The sequence below is a fragment of the Lissotriton helveticus genome, chromosome 7 (genome assembly GCF_964261635.1).
Source record: "Lissotriton helveticus chromosome 7, aLisHel1.1, whole genome shotgun sequence".
NCBI lineage: Eukaryota > Metazoa > Chordata > Amphibia > Caudata > Salamandridae > Lissotriton > Lissotriton helveticus.
The window spans coordinates 1,002,242,312-1,002,270,223 of record NC_136068.1 but is presented as its reverse complement, the minus strand read 5'-3'; positions in this window follow the sequence as shown (position 1 = coordinate 1,002,270,223).

Genomic DNA, 27,912 nt, shown 5'->3' with positions numbered 1-27,912 from the left:
TGCCAGCGTAAGTATGTAGTCTATCCTAGATAAGCTATTGTGTGCCCCAGAGTGAAATGTATATTGCCATACCGAAGGAAATTTGTACTGCCACACATCTATGAGGCCCAGTGCCTCAAGGAACTCGGCAAACTGGGAGCTTACCCTGTGCTGCCCCCTAGGTGGCACACGGTCGAGCCTATCGCTAATCGTGGCATTAAAATCCCCGCCTATAAGGAGTTCTCCTTTAGGGAGTGCGAGGAGGAATGCGCTGAGGGCTGGAAGCACCAGTGTGTGCAGTGCCGGTGGGATATACACTGAAACTATATTATATAACCGTCCTTCCCATTGGCATGCAACAGCTGTGAAAGGTCCCTGATCTTCAGTCCATGTTTGCAAAATTATAATTGGGAACTGCTTCCGAATTAGGATGCCCACTCCCCAGGAGCCAGACGTGAACTCATAGTGTGCCACCATGGGGTAACCCCATCTGTTCAAAGCTTTGCATGTATTACCCACCAAATGTGTTTCCTGAAGAAGGGCCACTGCCGGCGAATGCTGTTTCAAATATTGGAGAACCAGACCTCTTTTTATTTTATCCTCTAGCCGGTTGACATTCCATGATAAAATCGTCAAGGGGAGACCACCTGCTATTGGTACTGGTGTTGTATCGGACGCCCCATCTACTGGTATTTCACCCCTTGTAATAGCTCGTGTGTGCCAAAGGGGATGTGTGCATGTTCTTTGTGGGAAGTCTACGTCACAAATAGTTAGTCCTAACCGTCAAGTGTGCAATATCAAAACTACATAAGAACGTAAAACCAAAAACTTCTGTCCCCTTACCCACCGACCCTCCCTTCCTCCCTTCATGACGGACTTAAAACTACACGCCACCCCAACTGCACAGAGTGCTTAATTCCCATCCCTTGTACCTGTATGGGGGAGATTTGTCCATTAACCCCACCAAACATCCCGTCCCTGCGGTGAAAGATGTTGGCATAATATAATTCTTAGCTTGTTACATCAGAGAGTGGGGAACAATCTTGCTTGCCAAATCTGTCCCTGGCACCCTTAAGGTATCAAGTTTTTTTTTGTCTCCTTTTCCGTGTATTAGACTGCCACAGTGTCTCCAGGGGTGTATTCACAGGTCACCAATGTACATTGGCATGATTGTGTCCACTGTGTGAAGTCGCCACGTCTATTCCCATCAGTGCGTTGAGCTGATAGTCCTTGCCTGTTGGTGTTCTCACTATTCTCCGCTTGCATGTGATGCGTCGTCTTGCCCTCCTGTTGCTCCTAGTTCCATTGGTGTTTCGCCGCTGTGTCCCTCTCCTGCCAGTTTGTCTCGAGCCCGGGGCCTGGCGCCAGCCCTGGAGCCACTCTTTGGCCTTGTCCGGTGTCGTAAAGAACCACGTCGTCCCCTCTGCCTCCACTCAGAGTCTTGCTGGGAATAACATTGAGTATTTAAGTTCACGGTCACACAGTTCCTTTTTTATCTCAAGAAATCTGCAAAGTTGCTTTGACACTGCGGCCATATAGTCCGGAAAGATTGCTATGGTACTGTTGTCTATGCGAAGTGGGGGGCAACTTGGGCCTCCTGTAGAATCAAGTTGCGGTCCCAGAAGAAAACTCCACGGAAAAATTGTTGGATAGACCCCGTGGTTGTAGGTAGTTCAGGACTAAGGGGCCGATTAGGATGGCGGTTTTTCCGCATCCTCCGGGCCGGCGGAAGTGTCCGCCGGCCTGGAGGATGCGGAAAAACCGCGGCGGAGACTCCAAAGACCCACCGCCAAATTAGGATGGCTGGTGGGTCTGGAATTCCGTCCGCCGCTTTTCCGCCGCGGTCGGCTTCCGACCGCGGCGGAAAAGCTATAACATGGCAGGCGGTGTCTATGAGACACCGTCCGCCATATTATGATGTTGGTGTAAGTATGCTTTTCCACGGCGGCTTTTCCGCCATGGAAAAGCATACGGACATTCACTTTGGGGGCCCGTTGCGGGCCCCCTGGGTGAATGGGGGGTGGGGGGTGCACATGGGGGGTACCTATGGTACCCCCCTGCATTTGCGTACACAAAGCAGCAGGCACCGTGCGGTGCCTGCCGCTTTGTGCATGTAAATGCAACACATGCATTTTTAACATTGCGGCGGGTGCAGCTTGAAGCTGCACCCGCCGCAATGTTAAAAATAGAGGATGTGACCGCCACCCTGGCGGTCACATCCTAATTGCCATGGAGGGACCGCCGCTGCCCATGCGGACGGTCCCTCCTACTCAGGGGTGGCGGACGGACGCAAGTCCGTCCGCCATCCTAATCGGCCCCTAAGTCTTGAATTAAGAGATCGAGTGGCTCTCCCATTGTCGTTTCTGGTACGCCAAGAATTCGTATGTTGTTGCGGCACGATCGGCCTTCCTGGTCATCAAGATTAGCAGTCAGAAGTTTGTTGTCCGCCACTAACTGCAGTACTTTATTTTTGAGGGTTGACATGTCTATGGTGAGAGTTTTCATTGTCGCTTTGACTTCTGCTACTCTAGTGGATATTTTTTGCAAGTCCGCTCAAAGGAGGGATATATCTGTTGCAACTGCTCCAATATGTGAGTCTAGTAAGGCATGGACATTATTCAAAGTGGTGAGGATATCTTGTAGTGTTACTTCTAGTCCGTCCATTGTTGCAGGGCTCGCGGCTTGGGCTGTGTCACGATCAGAGGGAGTCGGTTGAGCCTTGGTGAAGGCGTATTTGTCCAGTTTGGGTTGCTTTGTCCTCTGTTGGCCTCTGCCCCCCCATCGCAGCAGGGCTGTCAGCGCAGAGCACTACACAGTTGAGACCAGGGTGGTACTCACCACCGCCTGCCTGTGTGATATGGACGCACATCCGGCCTGTTGGGACCACAGGTCTATCGGGCCACCTGTGTATCAATTGTGGAGGATCAGAGCGGGGGGGGGAACCCACTCCTGTCATGCTTATTTTCTGTCTGTAAAGGGGCCAGCGTATGATGTTGGTGGGAGCCACACTTGCCTGCTTGTATGTCTCTTGCCTTAGTCACTGCGCCCCAGAGCCCCTCTAGAAATGGAGCCCACCTGGCACCAACTATTCCTTCAGTCTGAGGCAAAGTCTGAGTAGGGTGATGTGCAGGTTGTTCTGTGCCAGTAGCTGCTGCCCAAGCATCACAACAGAGTCTCACATTGAGGGGTGGTGCGCTGTAGCATGGGGAGAATCAGGCATCAATCTCGCAGGGCCCGTAGCATACACCTTGGTTGGGCCCTCACGTCGTATTTCAATAAGCGCAGGCCCTCTAGGGGTCGTTTGCTGGTGGGATAATTGCAGCATTGCTCCACTGGTAAAACCGCCCCCTCTTGTGCCCCACAACTCTGTTTCCAAGCTCCGTTTATATGGTGCTGCAGGGCCTCTTTGCCTGTTGGGGCCGCTATGCACAGAGGCAAGCCAAGGCGCTAGTCGCAGCCTGTATCTGCAGGTCCGTTGAGTCTGCCCCGTCGCCTTTTACCCTGCACCAATGCCCCTGCCGGGCCTCTCGCTCTGTTATGGGGTGGCGATGTGCGTTACTCCCTCATCAGCGCCTCACCCTCAGCTGTCTCCATTTGACCAGTGACAAGCAAAATCTAGCCCCCGGCTGCAGCGTGTCGTGAAGGCCGTACCTGTTCGCCTCAGCGGTGCCTCGCCCATGCACAAACTGGGTCCGTTTTGCCAGTGCTGCGGGTGCCACTCATTCCGGCTTTTCCCCACTCTTCTTTCACGGTCTGCTTGCCTGCGGATTATTGAGCGGATCCAGGGGAATGTCGACGGGGTCCCGGAGCGACTCTAGGCTGCGGCTATTCCGTTCGGCTGCTAGCCACGCCCCCACATACATCGGTGGAGTATTGTTCCAACCTTCAATGCTCACTGCACTGCAGTCATTCACAACAGTAGAATAGATGGGACTGAATAAATATTTATGTGGACGGATAGTGCTTAGGTGGTAAGGCAGTATGACACTCTAATTTTCAATGATCTGCTTTGCTGAAATTGTATTAGTTTGCTCACTCCAAAATGAATCTTCAATTTCTATAACATTCTATGGGAAGATTTCCTATTTAAACCCTTCAATATGGAAGTGAGCCATGAGACTTTTCCAGTGCCACTAGGATGATGTCTGATTTCATTTGAGACTTTGAATATTCTTGATTTTGCCTATAATTGTGTATAACCCTAATGCTGAGTGCCTTCATGGTAATTATGCACCTGTACTTTACAATTTCTCAATAACAACTTTTGAATTTTTTAATAAATCTTTCAAAATGTTCTAAGTACACCATAGAATACATTTATTGAGTCTAGGACTTCTTAATTGACTGAATTTTTGATATGTTGTTTTGTACCTTATCTTGGAACACATTTGAATGTGAGTTTACCTTGAAAAACCAAAGACAAGAACCGTTTGGCAAAACAGGAACAGTTGGTTTGATTAAACACTGTGATCCGGAGTAGAGCATATAGAAACGGGTGTGAGGTCTGACTCAAAGTACAATCGATATGAGATCCATTATATACATTTCTTGGAGCATCATAAAACAATTCACAGATCCTTTTTAGGATGTATGTCCCACGCTGTAAAATCAGCATGAATGGCACCATGCACAGCGCAAGAGGGTGCTGCTTCTTTTCTTGCCGTTCGAGTACATTTCCTACATGAACTGCAGCTTATTCGATGTAGCTTAAACAACAAAAGAGTGTGCCTTCTTACGAGAAAAGCAGGCAGAAAGAATCTTACTTAGATTCTTTAGACAGCCCTCACTCACCAACCTATTTGGTGACATGCTTCATCATCGGGCCCCACCAGGAGAGGCCGAGTGCCTCCCCGGAGTGCTGCGACACCAGGATTACTGCGGAGCTGGTTTTTTTGTGAAGAAGTGAAAAGTGGTAGTTTAAAAGTGTCAAGATTGTGTCCGAAAATAATTTATTAGTTTGCCAATCTGACACACTAAGAACAAAGTGTGGGATAAACAACTGGATAGATTGTTCAGTTGTATCCCGTGGTGTAGGGTCGACATGTTTCTGCCTAAGTGGTGTCGTTTACCAGGCATTCAACAGGACCACAAAGGAGAGGATACCTCGGCGGTATGGGCGCGCTAAGGCCCACCCTGACATGAAGACGTGAATGTGTGAAAAAGGTTTAAAAAATTGCAATCCTATATTTTAGGGGTTTCTATCTTGGGAGAAACCGAATTGCACCTGTGTCAAGAGAGGAAACATACAAACACAAACACACAAAACGGAACTCACAGTAAGTCATAATATTGCATGTCTGTAAACAGTTGCTCATGCTCTCGTGGTCTTCTGAGTGCACTTACGACGTGGCTCCAAAAGCCAAGGTGTACTATGGTGAGTAGTATTGTGCACCTAAAATCACATTATTGGTATTGCCAGCTATAGCCTTATAGCGCCTGCACGCCTGCTAGGTCGTTTAGTGGTAATATTGAAAGCAACGCTTTCCAACTAGAGCAGGATTAAGCCGACGTCATTTAGATGTGTCCTCCTTACTGTGCAGTGGAACACACTACTACAACACACTACAAGAAAATTATACATATATATGGGTATCTCACATGTGGTGTGAAGGTTTCTCACACCATGTGTCTCGGGAGGGGGGTGGTGACAAGTTGGCGCGTATTCAATGTGAACAGAAGGTTTCTCAACGCAAGTGGGTGCAACCATCCGCAACCTCCTGTGTTGAGAAATCTGACTCCCAGCGTTGAGAAATCTCGCAGGGAGGTGGAGTTACCTTGTTCGCACTCGCCAACTTGACGTTGGAGAGAGCGAGCATAGAAAAAAGTCTGCTCCGCTAACCAGGAGAGCATTTTTCAGAACTATGTGTGCTTCGCAGAGTGCAGAAAACTACTCATTTCGGCGAACAGAGCGGAGTTCTCCGCCCAGGCCTAGTGCTGTGTCCTGATTAGCTGAGTGTGTCTAACTTCATGTGACATCCAACTTTATGGTGCTTTGGGATTGTGCACCCCTCTGGCCATGTGTGCTTTATTAAGGCCAATCTCCCCAGGCCATTGTGGTGTCACTGTCTATTAATCTGGGTTTTTCTGGTTTGCACGTTTGTTCTGCTGGTTATGTGTCACCCCACCTGTGATCTGTCAATCAGTTGCCTCAGCCCTAGGTTGCAGGGCCTGCCTCTTTGGATTTCATGATTTCAAACAGGTTGTGAGGAGAAGGACAGGCCTTGACCTCTCCATAATTTGATGAGGAGGGTGAAGGAGAAACTTTTCACTACCAGTGGTCATCATGGACCTAGGAAGCTGATATTTTCTACAGCTGAATGCTCCTCACTTCAAAACCTCTCATACGCAGAAACACTTCTTATCTTGAGCAGATACCTCTACCACAGTGAAACCTTAACTGCAGAAAAGAAAGAGAATGTATTGTTACATTTATTGGGTCCAGAATGTCTTAGGATGTATAACCAATTGTCAATGGAAAATAATTTGGGGGTGACAATGTTTTAATACGGTTATTGCACAGTTAGATACATATTTTTCACCAAAAGTGTGTATTGGTATAATCTATAACAAATTCTTCCACACGAAGCAGAAAAAAACGGAATCTATTCAGTATTTATGTAGCAGATTTGAAGAAATTGGGTTTGGATTGTGCATTTGGTGTATTGTAAACCAGTAATCCAGGATAGGCTGTGGGTGAATGTTGAAGGGATTTCGAAGGATGTGATTTATATTGAAAGGGAAGCAATGTTGTCAGGAAGGTGTGCCAAAACACTTAAGAAAAGTAGTGCAGATGTTGAACATGAGGATGTAGCAAATGTTATAATGGATAATCCCACTATAAAGGTGATTAAATCTGGTAAGAAGAGTATGTCTAGTAAAAAGTCACAAAGTACTGATGTTACTTATTTTAGGTGCAACAGTACAAACCATCTAGCGACTAGCAGGAATTGCCCTACCTTGAAACAGAGGTGTAGTTTGTGTGGTAAAGTGAGACGCTGTGTGCGTGTTTGTAAGCTGAAGTTGAGTAAGGTTGAGAGAGTGATGTGCATTTGAGGCATGGGAACAAAAACTTCTAGTGAAGAAGAAACAATTGATTATTCTGAGATATTGAATGTAAAAGAAAAAGTTATTTTAAACATTTCATGTAAGAGTTACATTAACAAACCAATATTTTTTATTAAAGATTGGTAGGGTAGGAATTCATATAGCGGCGGATTCCGGATATCCTTACACTATTGTGAATAAAAGTGTGTGGAAGGATAATTTGGAAAAGAAGTTAGGTCCTAAATTGAATTGTGCAGATATTGCTCCTGAACGTTATGCAGGAGAAACCATTGATATGCTAGGCGACAGAAATCTTATCTCCCAATTTCAGAACAGGAAGGCTCTCGGCAAGTTGTATGTTGGCAAGAAAGTCCCTTCTGGATTAGGTTGTAAGGACCAAAGGAGTCTGAACATTGCATTAGACCCAAACCACAAGGGCCAAAGCCTGATACTTGAAGATGGAGAAATGGTAGGGAAAGTAATGTTTGAGGAGTTTCCCAATATGTTTGATGGTGGTATAAGGAACTCAGATGGGTTTGAGAAATAAAAGTATGGTGAAGGAGAATGCAGTACTGAAAGTGCACAAGTAAAGAAGTGTGCCCATGGGGGCGTGGCTTACCAACATGGCGGGCTAGAAGTGCTTCTGTGAGGCTCCTGCCCAACGGACAGAATCCTGCAGTCATCCTGGTGGAATAATGGCCCTCAAAGCTTGGAAGTGCTCCCGGCGTGCCTGGGTCCTGGTGGGGGCAAAAACAAATAGTGGACCGCTCTGTAATACCGGGTGGCCGGAGCCATGCTGATCTCTAGGTCTCCATAGTGTGTTGATTTAAAAACCTCACCGTCCACGTCTCCGGCCTCTTGGCCTCAGCTTCGCAGCGGTTCTTTGCGCTGCCGAAGACACTCAGCTGAAACAAATCTTGCCGCCATTTCCTGCCGCACCCTAGGCCACGCCCCGTTTACGAGGCCACGCCCCCGGACTACTTAAGATGCGAAAGCCCAGCGTCTTGTTAGAAGATCACATCTCCTGAGGCGGAAGCCGGGAGCTCTAGGCAACGAGCACTTGCTAATTTTAACTATTGTGAGTCACGAATTGTAATACTTTGCTTTTTAAAACAAACTGAGAATCATGAGTGAATGTGTGTGTGTTGATTTAAAAACCTCACCGTCCACGTCTCCGGCCTCTTGGCCTCAGCTTCGCAGCGGTTCTTTGCGCTGCAGAAGACACTCAGCTGAAACAAATCTTGCCGCCATTTCCCGCCGCACCCTAGGCCATGCCCCTTTTACGAGGCCACGCCCCCGGACTACTTAAGACGCGAAAGCCCAGCATCTTGTTAGAAGATCACATCTCCTGAGGCGGAAGCCGGGAGCTCTAGGCAACGAGCACTTGCTAATTTTAACTATTGTGAGTCACGAATTGTAATACTTTGCTTTTTAAAACAAACTGAGAATCCCGAGTGAATGTGTGTGTGTTGATTTAAAAACCTCACCGTCCACGTCTCCGGCCTCTTGGCCTCAGCTTCGCAGCGGTTCTTTGCGCTGCCGAAGACACTCAGCTGAAACAAATCTTGCCGCCATTTCCCGCCACACCCTAGGCCATGCCCCTTTTTACGAGGCCACGCCCCTTTCCCCCATCCCCTTATCTCCATAAATCATGTGTGTCTTTCGGACGCGCAGCGGGCGCGACGATTGCGCGCCGAAGGCGCGCCTAAGGCAAGCCCGTCTGCGCCCGTCATCGCCAAGACATCGCCTCTCGCCTATCCCCCTGGCCAATCTCCACGAGAACCCCGTCACTATGATAGGAAATCTCTAGTCGCTCTGAACCCCGGACAGAACTGCGAGGAGATATCAGGAACCCTCGGACAGACATGTCTCCAATGTAAGTCCTGCCCTTTCTCTACACCCAGCCCCAGCCCACTTAGGCACCTCTTAGGCACGCACAATTTAACCCCCCTTACCATCCTCCAACTCAAAGTCAGGTCTCTCGTTAAACACCACCTAGAAGTAAATACTCTCCTACTTGAAGAGAACCCTGACATCCTCTTTCTATGCGAAACCTGGCTCCGTGGCGATACGACTAGTATACCGAACCTCACGCTACCAGATAGCTACCTAATGAAATCACTAAATAGAGACACCAGAGGAGGCGGCATCGCTGTAATCTACAGAAAACAATTCACCTGCTCCTTTACTAAAGAAATTATCTCGAGCTGTGAGAGTGCTCGATTTAATATCACAACGGGCCCCCATTTCTCCCTATCTGAACTATACATCTACAGGCGCCCCGGTCCGGCTTCTAAATTCATTGAAGCTCTCCTTGAAGTGGCAAGCTCCTTAGTGGTGAGCTCGGCCAACTTCACCATATTAGGAGACCTTAATCTCCATTTCGATCTAACTCAAGACCCCACAATTAAAAACCTCTTGGCGGACTTAGCAGCCCTACAACTCTACCCTTTGATCCAGGCCGCCACCCACCCAGCCGGGCATACACTAGACCCCATCTTCACTAACATCTTGGAGACTACGACAGAAGCTCCCAAACCTATGGGATGGACAGACCACTACCTTATCAAACTCACCATACTGATCACAGAAACATTCAAGAAAGCCGAACCCACTCGACACCTTAAAAGATCATGGCACAAACTCTCTACCAGTGACCTACAATCCGCTCTTGTAGAATTCCGGCATAAGGCACACATGGATATCAACACTACATATGCTGCCTTCCATGACTGGATCACGAAGGGACTAGATGCCCTTATCCCTCTCAAATGGTCTAAGGGACGTAGTTCCCCTTCCAACCCATGGTATAACGACTCCTTAAAATCCATGCGGAAGGAATGCAAGAAAGCCGAAAGAGTCTGGAGAAGAGAATACAATGATAGGGATAAAACTATCTACCTGTCTAAACAAAACATCTACCACAAAGCTACCCGCTCCGCACGTGCCACCTTCTACGCAGACTAAATTAACTCTAGCCCTAACCCCGCTAAAGTTATTTTTAAACTGTTAGAAGAACTGCAGAGCAGTAGACCTTCCTCCTCCAGCATCACCTCCGCTCAACAATGTGAAGACCTTGCTACTTTTTTTGTTGAGAAGGTACAAAAAATCTACAAATCATTTCCACAGATCACCTCTGTTCCACTCAACCCCCCTAACTCCATCAGTAACGGCACCATCTTGATGTCCATACCCGAAATCTCACAGGAAGATCTTGTGAAACTTTGTAAAAAAGTCAAATCCGGTTCTCCTGCAGACCCGATAAGACCGGCCCAATTTGTCGAATCCCTAGAATTTTTCCTGCCTTCCTTGGCTTCCATACTAAATCTCTCCTTCTCCTCGGCCAATGTCCCGACTGCGTGGAAACAGGCTTGGGTCTCTCCCATCATCAAAAAGCCGACCCTGGACCCCTCCAAGTTAGAGAATTTTAGACCGATCTCATTGCTCCCATGGATATCTAAACTTGCAGAGGCCCACGTCAACATCATCTTATCCCAGCACATGGATCATAATAACATCCTAGACCCATCCCAAAACGGATTCAGGCCAGATCATAGCACCGAGTCCGCCCTCTTGGCCACATCGGAACATCTACGGACGATACTGGACGCCGGTCAAAGTGCTGCGCTGATTCTGTTAGACCTCAGTGCAGCCTTTGACACGGTCTCCCATAACATTCTTCTAGATCGTCTGGCCAATGTAGGAATCTCAGGTCTTGCCCTAGAATGGTTCTGCTCCTTCTTGAAAGACAGATCATTTAGGGTGTCTGCTCCTCCTTTTCTTTCCCAGCCCCACCCCATCGGACAGGGTGTCCCTCAGGGCTCTGCTCTTAGCCCATCTCTCTTTAACCTATATGTTCAACCACTCGCTGCAGTGGCTAAAGCATGGGACCTCTCGCTAGTGTCTTACGCAGACAACACGCAACTAGCCATCACTCTCACTGAAGGCCCCTCCACCACGGCCTCAAGATTTAGAGATGGTCTAGCTGCTGTAGCCAAGTGGATGACGGACAACTGCCTACAGCTTAACGCGGGAAAGACGGAGGTGCTGCTCCTCGGTAAGAACACCAATTACTGGAACGAGCACTGGTGGCCCGCGTCGCTAGGCACTATCCCACCTCCTAAATCCCTGGTCAAAAACCTTGGTGTCTGGATGGACTCCGCACTTAGCTTTCAGACCCACACAAAAAAAGTGGTAGCTACCTGTGTGGGCCTGCTAAGGAGCCTCAATCCTATACTTGGATTTTACGACCCCAAGATTCGCCAGCTGATTGTTCAAGCCACAATCCTCTCCCGCTTGGACTACGCCAATGTACTGCTGCTGGGCACAAACAAAGCGGAAATTGCACGACTGCAACGCGTGCAGAACACTGCGGCAAGAGCCTTAGTTGGTCTCCCCCGCAGATGCTCAGCCAGAGCCACTATTCGAAAACTGCACTGGCTACCCATCGAATCACGCATCCAGTTCAAAACACTCATTATGATCTTTAAAATACTTAAAACTGGACGCCGAAAACTACTTCGCCCACTCCTAACACCTTATGTGCCACAACGCAACCTGCGCTCATTAGGTCAACACCTACTGACTGTCCCCTGGACGAAGCTTGCCCGCACTGGCGGACGCTCCTTTAAGGTGCTGTGAGCCAAACTATGGAACACCCTTCCTCTGCACATCCGCTCACTTGAGAACCTGACTGCCTTCTGTAAAGCCGTCAAAACCCATTTGTTCCCCTCTCCCTAGTCCCCCTGGCTCTCTCCCCCTCTTCCCTCAGGAGCTGACACGGTCTTCTTAGCGCCGGGACGCCTCTTTGCTGGGGCAGCTGTCGCGCTCTACCAAATGCTAACTTAACATAACATAACAGTGCACAGCGTCTGCCGGCGGGAGGCTCGGTGCGGGGGGGGGCGGTTTCGGATGGATCCCAGAGCCTGTTTGCGAGTGGTGGAGGCGTCTGTGACCCCCCCGAGGAGGCCTATAAGTGGTGGCTGGCGGCATCAAGGCACTGAGCAGAGGTACCGGGGCGGAGAAATGGCCCAACAGCGGCAGCAGGAGGAGCGGGTCGCTGCAGCACTACACTACACGAGGTCGGGCAGAGAGGCCTGCTAGCCTCGTCCCTGTGGTGGCAGTAATCCTGCTGAGGCGGCCCCGGGTGCCAGCGGGGGGGCCGCCATACATTGTTGTGGCCCCCTGGTGAGCAGGGAGGAGGCCGGGTTCCAGTGGGTGCCCTGGCGAGTGAGGCCAGGGGGCGGCGTCCTAAGTGACGTGACATCCAGCATCTGAAGTGCGGTGGGATTGTGGCGGTGAGGCCTGCCTGCCATTGACTCCCAGAGTACCGGTATTCTACGGAGGTGGCAATAATAGACTGAGGGGGACTGACCTGTATTGATACAGGCCTCCTGGTGAGCTGGGAGGAGGCCTGTGAGAAGAGGATTGCCGCGCCGCATGGCGGCCGATGCCTACCGCCTGCTTGGAGACCTGAACTAGGAGGGCGAGACTGAGCAGTGGGGCCTGCCTGCTTCCGCCCGACGGAGGCTGCAATTTTGGTATAGTAGCCCTGGACAATTGAGGGGGGACCGCCGTGAACTGCCTTCGGCCTCCCGATGCGCTGGAGGGAGGCCCGTGATCCTAGGAGTACTCAGCAGCGTGGGGACCGGGCCTGTGACCTGCGTGACGGCCTGCAAGGGTGGGGGCGGGCCGGGACGTTGCGGCCTGTCTGCCTCTGCCCAACGTCGGCTGGGATCCTGGTGCAGGGGCCCTGGAGCCTAAGGGGGAAAACACTGTGATTTGCCTCTGGCTTCCTGGTGAGTAGGAAGGAGACCCGTGATCCTAGGGGTGGCCTGCTGCACAGTGGTCAGGGACAGTGGACTACAACGGTAGGGGACAGAAGCGCCCGCAGTGAATTGAAAGACACCTACAGGACTCCAGCACAGGAGGTGCGGTGCCTCCCCCCAGGGTAGGACCTGAAACGCCCGCTCCTCTGGCCCAGATGGTGAGCAGCCCTATCCCACACATTGCGCAGGCTCCCCCGGTGGTGAAGGGGCTGCGACGCACGAGTAAAGGCCTGACACCCGCTCTCTGCGAAGTGGCATATTCCTGAGTTCAACGGAGTGGCGGTCCAAGCGGTGCGGCCCAGGGAGACCACGTGGTTTACTTAGCTAACGGGCGGTGCGACCGCAGGACTGTTGCCGGTGCCAGGGACCCGGGCCCTAGCTCGACGCTGAGAGAGTACGCCTGTGTGGGGGGACCCCAGTGAAATTACACAAGACTTAACGGTTGTTAATTAGACGGAACCCCCAAAGCAGTACTAAAGCAAGGCAGTGCTGGACATGGGGGAAAGACAGGCCCCTGCGAGGAGCCGGACTGAATAAAATTATGCAATACACAGTCCCGGGCCCAGTGACAGATCGCCATAGAACAGTCCTGGAACCAGAACCTCAACAGGACCCTGTGGCCCGAGACAAGGCTGATATACTGGCAGCAATCCGTGACTCTAGAATGGCACTGGAATCCAAGAAAGACGGAATGACCATGGATATTAACCACTTGCGCCTTGACCTTCGAAAGGTGGTGGACAGGATAACCACAACGGAAGGGGACCTGACTGCTCTGCAGACGGAGGTCCGACAGTTGAGAGAAACGGTGACGACTCTTCGAGACCACACAGCTAGGCTGGAAGATAGAGCAGACAATGCGGAAGGCCGCTCACAAAGAAACAACCTCCGATTTTTGGGATTTCCGGAAAAGGCGGAAGGGACGGCGGCGGACCTATTCCTAGAAGACTGGATTTGCACAACATTTCTTAACCTCCGACTCTCCAAAATGTTTGCAGTGGAGAGGGCCCATAGATCTCTTGGTCCACCGCCACAACCCGGTGCCCTCCCCAGAGCCCTGATCGCCCGTATGTTTAATTTTAGAGACCGGGACGCGATCTTGCAACACATTCGCACTACGGGGCCATCCAGATTTGAAAACCAGGATATCCACATATTCCCGGACTACACGAAAAGGGTGCAGGACTTGCAAAATGGCTTTCTGGGTGTGAAACGTCGGATGCGGAGCCTCAACATTAAATATAGCCTAATGTTCCCTGCCCGGCTTCGAGTACAATATGAAGGCAAGGTGCATTTCTTTGGTAACCCAGCAGAGGCTACTGAGTAGATGGACTCATTGGGCTTGGCCGGTCTAGACCAAAACCAAGGCTGGCAAGAGCAGAGGAGGCAGAGCGTCCGGCAGCGGAACCAACAACGACGTGAAGAGGAACAACGGAAGAGAACCCAGGAGCCACCGGATGGAGGTCGTGTAGTGGTGGGACCAGATGGCACACTCCTCACGGAACGGGAGGCGATTCCCACACAAAATCAGTGCTCACCATTATGCTTAGTACAAGAAACACAATCGGAAATGGTAGGTGCCACCGGCCAGGTGGGTACGGGCTCTGGAGAAGGCTGACTGGTGGACTAAGGGCGGTGATCGGAGGGGTCTGGGTCATGGACACAGTGAGTACAAGCACTGCACTGAGGGACACCGGACATCAATACGGGACTTGAGTGAGGGGGCCGGGGGCGCCTGGAGACACACGGGGGATAGGGTGAATAATTGTTGAGAGGGGTATGGTATACCGCTACATGGACAGTCTTAGAATGACCAGCTATAGTGTGCTGAGGTGACTCGGCTAGACCTCTGGCCGGGTGGGGCCACGTGGTTCCAGACAGTCAATTCAGTTTGGTGGTTGAGAAAAAGGGGGGATTTGTTTTTGATCTTGCGAAAGTGACTTATCAATGAATAGTTACTTCAAGTTCGGTGGGGTGTAAAAATGTATCTTTTTATAACAACTGTACCACAATTTTGCTTGCAGTCTTAATGACTACATTGAATGGAACTCAGGTATTTTAAAAAGATACATTTTTACATCTTGTTCTATGTGCAAAATCAGCAAAGAGAATGAGTTATTTAACTTAATCAGTTGGGACAGTTTTGATGTCATTTAATATAATGATTTTATACTTCACAGGTTCTGACCCCTGGGAAATCCTAGGAGTGCCCACACGGGTAATACCGTGAGTTTTTTCCCGTTTTTTTCTGACACTGAATATCCTCAGGGATAGGACACGCCTTAGCGTGCGTGGACCACCGGGGATAATTGTCTTGGTCCTGAAGAAAGCTGAGCTGAATAGAGCAATAAAACAGCTGAAACATGTTGACCTACACCTTCTTAGGATACAGTGATTCGAATAATAGACCACTGCGTGTCCTGTTCACTAGTTTTTAATGATAGCAACTGACCATTTAATAAAATTATTTAGGGTACAGCTGTTATCTTTTAAATATCACACATTTCACTTGAGCACAATACACTATCCCATCACAACAACCAGCTCCACTGCAAAGAAGGCGTTGTAGCACACTGGGGGGACATTCGGTTCCCTCAGTGGAACCCAATGATGAAGCATGTGACCACCAGGTTGGTGAGTGAGGGTTCTTTTACGAAATAAGGTTTCTTTTTTCACTCAACATCTCCCTTGGTTATTTCTCTTTGCTCTTGTTTGTGTTTTTCTTTCTGGCTTTGTTGTTGTGGTTGCTTTGTTGAATTTTCATTATAGCGCCCTTGAGTCACTCTTATGTTGTTGTAAAAGAATATTTTGGGGTAAAGGAGTGACCTAAATACCCTGACTCTCCTGTTGTTTGAAAAACTGGAGTACTACTGCCTAAGGGTGGGGGGGTTCGGGGTTCGCATTTTGGTTTTGTTGGGGATGTTGTCGGGTCTGGGTATTGCTATATGGGTAGAGGTCTGAGACAAACTGATTGTGGGAGATCATACTACGAAACGCAAAGAAAAGAAAAAGTAAAGAAGTGTGCCATATCTGTGAGAGAGGAAGTTGAAAATGGATTTTCACATCTGGTTAAAGATGGTATTATATAGCCTATTGAATTTTCTGTATGGTTGCCTCAATTGGTGGTGGCAAGAAAAGCTAACGGGAAGAGCAGGCTATGTGTTGATCTTCATAATTTATAATATTCTGATTGATCGCTTTCCCTTGTCCAGACTAAGTGAGATGTTGACCAAGACCAAGGGTATCACATTCTTTTCCGCTGTAGATCAATCTGCTGTTTATCATCAGATTCCTTTAAATAAAAACAGTAAAAAGTACACTGAGTTTAATTCACATGTGAGTTGGTATGAGTTTAAAAGGAGACTCCTTGTTCGCGGAACAAAGAGGAGATAAAGACTTTTTTTAGACTGGTGGAATTTTTTTCAAAATCTGTGGAAAACTTTTCTGTGAGAACCTTCAAAATTAGACAACTGTTACAGTCAAATGTTAAATTTGGATGATCCAAGGAGTGTGAGGTGAGCTGGGTTTTAAAGATATGAAGGATGCAATTTGTGCTGTAAGGGTTTGGTCCCTTAGATGATGCCAGTTGCAAAGGTGTCAGAGCTGTGTTATAAAAATATAATGAGATGGGCGAAAAAGTGATTGTAGCCTATGCATCAAGATTGTCAACACTAAGGGTGGGCAGAACTCAAGTAGTTTCACTCTGCCGAATTCTGCGGAGTTACCTAAAAACTGTGCTAGATTCCACGGAGTTCCACAAGTTGGTGGAATTCAGCATGTTGCGCTTCTTGTGCTGATTTTTAGCACTTGGAGCTTGTTCTGCACTACAAAACAAGTGCTAACAACATGACCTAGCGCACCAAAGAGAGTTGCTTCTTTCTGCCACTTGAGTATATTTCCTACTCAAGCATCAGCTTTTTCAACGCTAATGGTCGCAACCTGCTGTGAGTGCCTGTGTTGAGAAATCTTGCTGGGAGGCTTTTTAGCGCCGTTAAAATCGCACTTGAGGACACAAATTCTCTCAAGCGCTCACCAAGTTAAGGTTGATAAGCAACGTACAATAAAAAACTCTGCCACACAGAAGTTGATGGAATTTTGACAGAGCTCCGCGTTCCAAGTGGACATGGAATGGGCAAAACTCTGAGAACTCTGCCTACAGAGAGAAATGTATTGCCCATCCCTAGTTATCACCAGCTGAAGAGAAGTATGCAGTAATTGAAAGGGAAACATTAGCTTGTGCTTGGGTGGTAGACAATTTCCGTCCATTTGTTTTGGGGAAGGAGATTATGGATAGGTATGACCATAAACCACTAGAAACAATATTAACCAATGTAGGAATGATTAATGTTTCATCTAGGTTTGCCTGTATTCCCATAATGAGAATGCAAGACTTTAGTTGCAAGATTGTAAATATTCATTGGAAAAGGAATGAAGTGGCTGTTTTTTTGTCGTACTTGCCAGTACAAATTAGAGAACAACAGAATAATTTACTGGTGGATGTCTTGGTTGAACTTGTTTGATACAATGTGTTGAGAACCTTCAAAAAGGAGGCGGCAGAGGAAGAATGTGTGATGGATGTTGTTCAATAAAAAAGTGCTAGAGTGTATCAGAAGTGGGTGGCCTTCGAAAAGTGAATTGGGAGATTTAAGACCATGTATAGGGAAGTGAGGAATAATCTAACCTGTGACTAATTATCTGTGATAAGAAGAGAAAGATTAATTCCTACCAAGTTGCTAAAGAGAAAACTTATTTCTCTGTGTCATGAGTGACATTTGAGAATAGTGAAAACTAAGCTCACAGTTAAGGGACTTTACTGGTGGCCAGGCATTTACGTGCAAGTGGAAAGCGAAGTAAAAAAGTTTGGTGTGTGTTTGTCTGCTGATAAAACTCTTAGAACTGTAAGACCTCCCATGAGTGATTTTATGTGTCCGGAATTGCCATGGGAAGGTGTGGAAGTTGACATCATGAGACCTATGGGAAGTTTGGCGAAATAAATCATAAACCTGATGGACATATTTTCTAAGTGGCCACACGCCAAGATTATCTGAAGATTGGATACTGGCACAGTGCTTACCTTTTTTTAAAGATATTTCTTTTTTAAATTAAGGTACCCCTTATATGATTATTTGTGATAAGGGAGTTCAATTTGAATCGGACAAGACTGAAAGGTACTTTTATGATTGTGGAATATTGCACAGGACTTCATCACTGTACAATCCCAGTGGTAATGGAATGGTAGAGCATTTCAATATAGTTCTTAAGGGTGCCATTCAGCTGGTGTGTAGGAACTATTTCCCATGGGAGGGGCAAATGTTTAACTTTTGTGGTCGTACATGGTTACTGAGGTTGATGCTACAAGGTTTCCCCTTTTTTTAGGCTAATGAGGGGAAGAAAACCCAAATCTAAATGTAATCCAGGTTGGTTAGTTTTTTATGGAAGTGTGAAATGATCATCAAAGCGTGTTAAGAAAAACTTTATGCCGAAACATAACAAATACAAAAAATATTGCAATGAAAGATATGGAGCTAAATCTGCAAATGCCAAAGTGGACAGTGGGTGAGAATTAAGAAACCTGGAAAGATCTCTAAGTCTGTTAGTGCAATTTTTGAACCACAACACGTGGTTTAAGTAATAAAAAATTCTGTACGTGTCAATGTGTGTATGACTGACAGTGTTGGAATTTCAAAAGAGTGTCTCTATGTTCTCCTGGGGATCCAGGTATATCTGATGAAGTTGAAAAAAGGACAAACAAATGGTTTTGTGTGGTTGATGAATTAGAGCAAAAGAGTGGTGTACAACAGCCAGATTCAATGGATGAAGGAATAGGTGATGGTTGTGCACAGGGTGAGATGCTATCTTGTAGTGTGTTGGAGGATCAGTTGACTGAGGTAAACAGAAAGGAAAGTGCTTTAAGTAATGGTGCAGTTGTGAGACCAAGAAGAGTTATCAAAGCTCTAATGGCATTAAACAATTACAAGTGTGAATAGAGTATTACACTGATCTGTTATTTTCCGTTCGGATGTTCTCCTTTTATTGTATTGTACAAACCTATTAATAGTGGTTGGTCTTATTGGGGTATTTCTGTGTTGTTTTTTATGGGGGAAGTTGTAGTGTTTTACTTTTCAAATGTAAAGAGGGAGACATGTAGTGTGTATAATCATAACTACGTTATGGAATGTTAATATGTCATGGTGAGATATGATGTGTGGGGGATTTTGCTATTAGATTAATGTTTGGAATGTGGGGAAGATCGTGGTTGGAGGTTGAGATCGAATGAGGTGAAGTACTGTACTCTGCCTAGTCACAATAGATATACTTACAGACATTTCTGAGTGTAGAGTCATCACTACAGTAACCACCAGGATCTGAGATATTGAAAACAGTTATTACATTTTATGAATTATAATCTAATTTTGATTTCACTAGGTTGCTAAAGTTTGGGCATTGGAATTGATATATACCTCAATGAGTTCAATTTTTTTAGGAGGATTAGTCGTCGGATCCCAAGGGACACTTCTCAAATGTGTGTTCTCTGAAAAACACCATGGAGGCACCTAAATAAACACTCATGGTAAATTATTTCAACAATTTGGAGAGCAAAATGGCTCTCATTGCATGTAGCCTCCATTGGAATGCATTAACCCATTGCACAGAACAGTGACTACCAAACCGACCAATCAGCCAGCGAACCAAGATTCGGACAAGGACTAAACCATTTAGAGTTATTACTCGGGTTACCGGAATTACACGGCAAATGAAGAACAAATTATGTGGTGGGTGTTACTAAATGATGTTACTATAAATAGATATTGAGGGAAAATGCAGCACATTTTGTGGCATTATTCTTTCATTATGTTGACATTTTTAAATATGTTATCAATTTCTTGGCAAATCATTATTTCCAGTTGTACACCCAAACAGTGGAGTCCCTCAACATTTTGAGTGGGTGCAACACCAATACTGAGATTGCACATAGCCAGAGGCATGTGCATTCAAATCCTTTTCAAAGAGGTCTACACCTGTGTGCTTGCCTAGACCATTGCTACTTTGGCTGTGGAGAGGCTGTTCCAAATAACAATGATCTACTAGGTTAGGGCATTTTCTCAATAATTGGAAAAATATAGAATCGATAAAAATAAGTCTCAGACTACCTGCAGCAGCATTTTAAGGGTGCTGTTGTAGAATATCATCTAAGTGAGAATGGTGTCAGAACTTGCTTACTCAATCACTCATCTACCTATACATTCCTCTCAGTGTGATAAATCAGATGAATGTTTCAGGCATCTGTGAAAGCAACTTGAAATAATTTAGTTCAGAACGTGCACTGTACAAAAACCAGTCTTGCATATGTTTTAATAGACCATATTGCAGCAGTAAAGGCCTTGTATAGGATGCATATGACGACCGACTTGCCACTCAGGTCACTGATTACATTTTCATCAGGGCAGAAGAGGAAAAGAATGTGATATCCATCCAGGTTCTGAATTGCACAATGTCTAATCAGGAAGCCTGATTTCAATCCCAGCTTCCAAGCTCGAACAAACAGCATGACCCTAGGCAATTATATTTTTCTACTATGCATCTTCAAATAGTTCATGCCTACTGCACAACAACGTCACTTGTGTATAGTTGAATAGGCCATAATGTTGCTCTATCTATAAAAAATAAAATGTTCATGTAAGAGAAAACAAAACACCTGACTTGCCTGTTTAGTCATTAATAATATTGCCACAACAGAAAGGTTGTCCTTCACCAATTTTAATAAAGACCACTCAGAGCAGTTATATAACCTAAGGTGCTAATGTGAATTAATCCAAAATGCACTATTTTTATGTAAAGGTTTGTACTTCCGCTAAAAATAAAGTAGCACTCATGAACAATTGTAAACGTTTTGGTAGGTCCAGCTGAGCCAAGAGGTATTCCTTTAAGCTCCATAGCAATGTTTTTCCACACAGCATGCACGTCAGATGGAGCTGCAGAGAATTATGGGACCCAGAGGCCACCAGCTCACTACCACTGCCCAATTGGCGATGACAGAGAAACAAAAGATGCTTTGGTGTTGTGCTTATTTTTCATGATCTCAAGACCTATGCACTCCCGCTATCCACACCCTGTCAGTTGCAAGTGTGGCTTGACATGCATGCTCTGTGGAACAGTGATAGTTTCACAATATGTGAGACAACTATATAACTAGGGAAACCACCTCTGCCAAAAGGGGCAGTATTCAAAACACCAAATCTGATGATGGGAAAGAGAAGTAGGGTTCATTGCTCAGCCTTTCTGCTTTTAATCGTATGGACAGGAGACTCCAGTGAAAAACATTCTTAGTTCTCCCACATAAAATATTCTTAACAAAGGTGTTACATTGCATGTTAGTTTATCTTACCTTTCCCTTTTAATTATATCTTTCCCTCTTAATTAGTATGTTTACTTTTAATTCATGCACCTGCCATACAGTTGTTGTGACTTAATTTAGAATGATATTTCAAGTCTTTCTTTCTTGGACTTCAGCTGTTGCAGTACTGTGCCTTTTCCATTAAACTATTCTTTACCTTCAACTGGACTAAGCTACATCATTTTAAAAATGTTTACACTGGCGACGAGGCACATCGCACCTGCTACTTCAGAGGGCACTGGAGCGGTACAATTTATTTGGGATTTGTCTATGTTTGAAATGCTGCATCTTCTAACATTGGGAATGAACTATCGTTATCTGCATGTGGATGGTGTTGTCATGCTATTCACCGCCTATTTTTTCTGTAGGCTCCATGAGAATTTTTCACCCAGGAAAGGATTTTAGACCTATTTGGGTAATTTTGAAGACATCGCATCTTTCAAGATTCTAATGGTACCCACGCTACTTCTTGGTTGTCATGGTACTGTAAGACGCGCTTTATTCTGTGACGTTTCTGGACTGGTGCACGTTACCTCATTCCTAGTGATGATCTTCATTGGAATCTTTTCGTGGAAGCTGTCCGTGTGCTGTTGCTGTGGAGATGCGGTTCATCTGACTTCAACATGCTGATCTCCATGTCATGTGATCGCGTAACATGACCCCAGCGCTGCCGCATCATCACGCTACGTGACCTTTGCGGCCATTTTGTTTGTTTAGTCCTCATTTCCTCATTCTCCAATAATTTCAGCTTCGTCGATGCGCATGACTGCGCTCACATCTCATGAATATTTCCCCATCGCAGATGCGCACGATTACATGTACTTCAATTAATTCATCTTTTCATCGCCGATGCGCACGGCAGCACAAGGTAAACATTTTGAGGTATTGGGATTAATAATTATACACTTTATTTAACTTTTACAACGCTGCAGCATATTTTAGTACCACTATTTTTGTTATTTGCTTATTTATTCTACGTGTCACGCTGACATGCACAGCTTTCTACAGTTATTTTAACTGTGTTCATGTTCATGTCTGGTTTCTTATTTATTCTGCATGTCACGCTGCTGTGCACAGCTTTTCATATCTATGTATAGTCACGTTACTGTGTTACTTAGGTTTCACATTTAATTGTTAGTTTGTTCTAGTGGGTGTGTTACCATGCAATTCGAACCACCTTGTACATTTCTCCAATCCAAGTGAGATCCTCTTATTCCCTGGTCCAGATGGAAGGAAGAATTTTTAACATACATGAAAGCCATTGATGGTGATTGGATGGGGAATGAAAGAAAAAAATATATATTATTACATTGCTCAGGATCTGAGGGGCAAGCTGCATTTAGAACTTTACCCGTAGTGCCTGGTGAACTCAGCACCTTTGAAGAGGCACTTTTTACGCATGGAGACACGTTTTAAGCCCACAACGAGTATAGCATTGAAGAGGTATACATTTTATACTAGAGCTCAAAGAGATTCTGAAACATTTGATGATTTTTTTAACGGCTCTTAGGACTCTTGTGGTTTCTTGCAATGTTGGCATCATAGCAGATGAAATGATTAGGGACCAAATAATTGTAAATGTTAAAAGCAAGAAAACCCAGGAACAATTATGGGTTCTAGGAAATCCCAATCTGCATGACACTATAGCTACTGCAAAAGCTTTTGAACAATCTGAGAAATGGATGAAGACTATTGAGGATGTTAGTGCCAAAGGAGATAGGAGCAACAAATGCACAGATGAAGTTTGTGTTGTGAACAAGACCCCTTTCACAAAGTACTAACCATGTAGCGTCGTTCATATTGTGTCCTGCTATAGGGAAAGAATGTATCAAATGTGGAAGAATAGGGCATTTTGCCAGAGCTTGCAGAGATGACCGCAAAATACCTATTAACAAAGATAGAAATGTTCCTGCTAGAATTAATGAAGTTTCTTGTGTAAGATGAACAAATTCTCCAGTTGATGATCAGGTGGGTGAAAGCGGCATTGTAGTATCTATAATTGATGTATGTTCTCTCGAGGAAAATTTATGTTCACCCAAATATGTAGTCAAGTTCTTAAATGAAGTTTTGGAACTCATGGCTGATTCTGGATTGCCGTGGACTATTATTAAAGACGATTGTTTTGATAGAAAGTTTGGTAAAGTCGTGTCTGTGAAGGATTTGTGTCCCCCGGATATCTTAGCTCCAAGCTTTGATGGATCTAATATTGATCTTTTGGGGTATGTTGCTACTGATGTTGAGATTAAGGGAAGATCAGCCTTTATAAACATTTATGTGGTAAGAAAATGTGTTAATGTGTTAGGTTGGCAAGACCTATGGAAGTTAGGGATAATCTTAAATCCCTGTTGCAAAGAACCGGTCATGGTTGTGGAAGAAGGTGTTGGTTTTGATGTAATTGAAAAAGAATTTACTGAACTATTTTCAGGAACGTTAGGGAAGCTCAAAGGTTTTGCTCATGAAATTATACTTAAGCTGGGAGCTTCTCCTGTGAAACAGAAGCTCAGAAATGTGCCCATTATTGTGAGAGATGAACTTGGCAAAACCGTGAAAGGTATGTTAAATGAGGGGGTCATTGAAGAAGTGGAGTCCTCGGAGTGGGTTTCTCCGATTGTTTTAGCCCATAAACCCCATAAATCTTTGACACTGTGCATAGATCTTCGTGCTCTTAATGCCAATATTTTAGTTGATTGCAACCCTTTGCCCAATATTAACGAGGTAGTGAGCATGTTGGGGGGTGTCACAGTTTTCTCTACTTTGGATCTTAGGTGCACATATCATCAAATTAAATTGGCCAAAGAATCTCGTCACATGACAGCTTTTCTTACACCACATGGTCTTTTCCAATTCAAGAGGATGTCTTTCGGATTGGCATCTGCGGCCTCTGTGTTTCAGAGATCTATGTGTCATCTTTTTAAGGAATTGCAGTTGTGTGTTAAATATTTCCAGGATGACATTTTAATTTAACTCACCTAACAAAGTAACTCATACAGAACATCTTTAAAAAGTATGTACAATTCTCAAAGAATATGGTCTTACCTTAAAGAGGAACAAGTGTAAACTGTTCCAAGAATCTGTTGAATATCTTGGACACACGCTATCTAAGGAGGGAGTTGTTCCAAAAAAATCTCTTGTTGATGCTATTCTCAAGGCGCCTGCCTCTGTCTCTAAGGACAAACTGATTTGTTTTTCAGGTCTCTGTGAGTATTGTAGTAAGTCTATAATGAATTTTGCTACCAAAATGGAACCTTTAAGAGAATTGACGAGGAAAAAATTTGCATTTGTTTGGGGTGAAAAACAACAGGAAGCTTTTGAAAACATTAAGGCGGAAATTATTGCTGCGCCCACACTCAAACCTTATTGTATTGGTAAAACTTGTAAACTCACTGTGGATTCCAGCCTTTATGGACTAGGTTGTGTTTTGTCTCAATGTGCAGGTAAAGATGAATGGAATGTAGCTTTCACCTCCCGTACCCTAAATGCTACAGAGAGACGCTATGCGGTGATTGAAAGGGAATTGTTAGCATGCGTCTGGGGGGTGGAGCACTTTAGGAACTACATTTGGGGTGCACATTTTGTCTTGAAGACGGATCACAAGCCTTTGGTTCCTATTTTGTCACCCGGTGGAGGTCTTAATGCTACTGCCAGAATTGCCAGGTTAATGTCTCGGTTACAAGAGTACAGTTTTTCTGTGGAGTATGTTCCAGGAAAAGTAAATGTTACTGCTGACTGTTTATCAAGACTTCCCTGGAGTGCAAATGATGTGTGTGACAATGAAGAAGTTATTGCAAATATTTCTGAGGTTTTGACTGACAAGTTTGGTTCCATTTTGAGGAAATGTGGAAAAAGGCCATGGATGACGATGATCTGTTGTGTCAAGTTATTCATTATACTAGAATAGGTTTGCCTTCTAAGAATGAAATATCAGTTGAGTTGTTTCCTTATTGGAAGATTTCTAATGAATTAGTTATAGAAGGAACATTCATTTTTAGACAAGGAAAATTCCACCATTCTCTTCGTGATTGTATTTTGTCCATGACTCATGAAAGCCATTTGGGTATGTCCTCCATTTAAAGACTTATCAGGTCTGTATTTTGGTGGCCTCGATTAGGCAAATATGTGGATAGAATAGTCAGAGAATGTCCAGAATGTGTTTGTAGCGAAAAAATGCTCAAGTGTGATCCTGCTCCCCTCATTCCTGTTCAGTGGCCTGATTACCCATGGCAGAAGGTGGGTTTAGACATTGCAGGTCCTTTTAATTTTCTGCCTAAGGACTGCAGATTTGCCTTAGTAATGGTGGATTACCGTTCCAAGTGGCCTGCAGTAAAGTTGGTTCTGCTTGCTACTACTGATAATGTGGTCTCATTCTTAAAATAAGTTTTGCCAGAGAACTTTACCCAGAAGTACTCATTTCAGATAATGGTGTGCAGTTGAAATCTCATGAAATGACTGATTTTTAAAAATGGTATAGCATTTGTCATGTTACTACAGCTCTATATGAACCTCAGGGTAATGGTCAAGTGCAAAGGTACAATAGAGTCCTCAAACAAGACATTCTTTGGGCACGTAACTTTGATGCCTGGTGGAAGGATAAGTTGAGGGAGAAGTTATGGTTATATCGCATAACACCCCACTCAACTATTGAAGTTTCACCTTTTCGTTTACTCAAGGGGAGAGAGCCGGTGTCCAAATTGTGCCCTAGGTGGTTCAGAAAGGCCATTAAAGTTCATACTCCAGTATTAAATCAAAATGAAGTAGCTCACAAAGTGAATGAATAACAACAAAGAAGTAAACATCTTTATGATCTCCGCATGAAAGTTAAGGTACCTCATTTTGTGGTTGAAGAGTGGGTAAGAATACGTAAGCCTGGTATTCTTCTCAAAGGTGATGTGAAGTTTGGAAGGCCTATTAAAATTGTCAAATTTAATCGCAACAGTTTACTCAAGATGGAAAAATTACGAATGTAAAACATGTTTCAAGATGTACTATCATGCCTTCATAATGTTTCTAAGGAGGGAAATGTGTCACATTGCATGTTAGCTTATCTTACCTTTCCCTTTTAATTATATCTTTCCCTTTTAATTATTCTGTGTACTTTTAATTCATGCACCTGCCACACAGTTGTTAAGACTTCATTTAGAATGGTGTTTCAAGTCGTTCTTTCTTGGAGTTCAGCTGTTGCAGTACTGTGCCCTTTCCATTAAACTATTCTCTACCTTCAACAGGACTCATCTACAAAATTTCAAAGAATTTTACAATAGTTCTGACACTTTAATGAAGGGAGTATATAAATGTCGACATAAGCGACATAACTTCACCCAAACTAGGGAATAGGAGACTGTAAAACCAGTGGACACTAGTATTCGTGAATGCTTCCTAGTACAAGATATTAACCCTCTAGTAACACATATCACATTAGGTAGGTGAGCTTTCATACTAAATTAGTAATTAAATGCATGTTAATTGTACAGCAGTTTTGGTTCTTTAGATGTGTCTAGCGACTCAGGCAAGAAAAAAGGCCTTTTACCCGCTATTATCCAGCCCACCCTCAGGAGGTTTGCGTGATTTAGGTTGCCAAATCTCAACACCCTGATTCAAACTACTGGTGCTCAGGCTGCAGAAGCTGCCTTGCAAGGGCCGCCAGTCCACCCAAATACAGCAAAGGGCAAGTCAAAGATGACCAGTAAAACTTTATGATTGGTCGTCCATGGCTCTGCAACAAGTGTGGCGCCATATTTAGTACATTTCAATCATTTGAGCTATAAGTAATTTTTTTGTTAAAATCTGCAAATTATGCAGCAGGTGACAGATTATGTGGCAAATGTTGCAAATGACCCATTACGCAGAAATTGATGTATTGACTTTATCGCATAAATCCAGTGGCCCTGGTTATATAACTTAGTATTCTTATTTTTGTGAGCGACAATAAGCTACTAAGCTAGCTTGGGACGTCGAGGAGGGGTCTGGGCCATATTTCTATCTGAGATTTAGCTGCCAGTACCTTGGGCAGTATGGGACACTCATTGTCCCACCTTTGATCCAGGTAAATTGGTCATTTTACGTTGACTGCTTTGGGAAAAAGGCCTTGCTCAAAGTGAGCAATAGCCGCCCCTGTGCCTAGTCTGTACTGTAACTTGTATCATGTAAATCATTTCGGTTTACATCTTGCAGAGCTGTAATTTCTATTCTTGGCTTTCACAGTTGCGCTTCTTTCTAACTGTTCGATATTTCTAGTTGTAGGTCGAGTGCTGAAAATGTATTAGTTGAGAAACGAACGGGAAGAGGGAAAAGGGGAAAGAGAGGGGACAGCGAGACAGAGACGGGTAGACTTAGGAAGGGTTCGGGAATGAATGAAAGATAAAGAGGGGATAATGGAGAGAGAGGGAGAGAGGGAGAGCACGAGTGGGGAGACAGTCACAGAGAAGAGGGGGGAAAGTAAAGCAAGAGATGCTAACAGTCTTACTTCATGCTGCATACACCTTAATTCTTGTCCCTGTGCCATTAAGTATGGAGAGACATTGGTGAGGTGAATTCTGCAGGACTTCCTGCACGAAGACTACAGAGGGAAGCTCACAGTACCATGTGTCCACTATCAGACGCCGGTCACTGCTGGGCCTGGCCTTAGTACACATGGTCCAGCAAGGGGGGTCATGTGCCTTAATGCAAGCA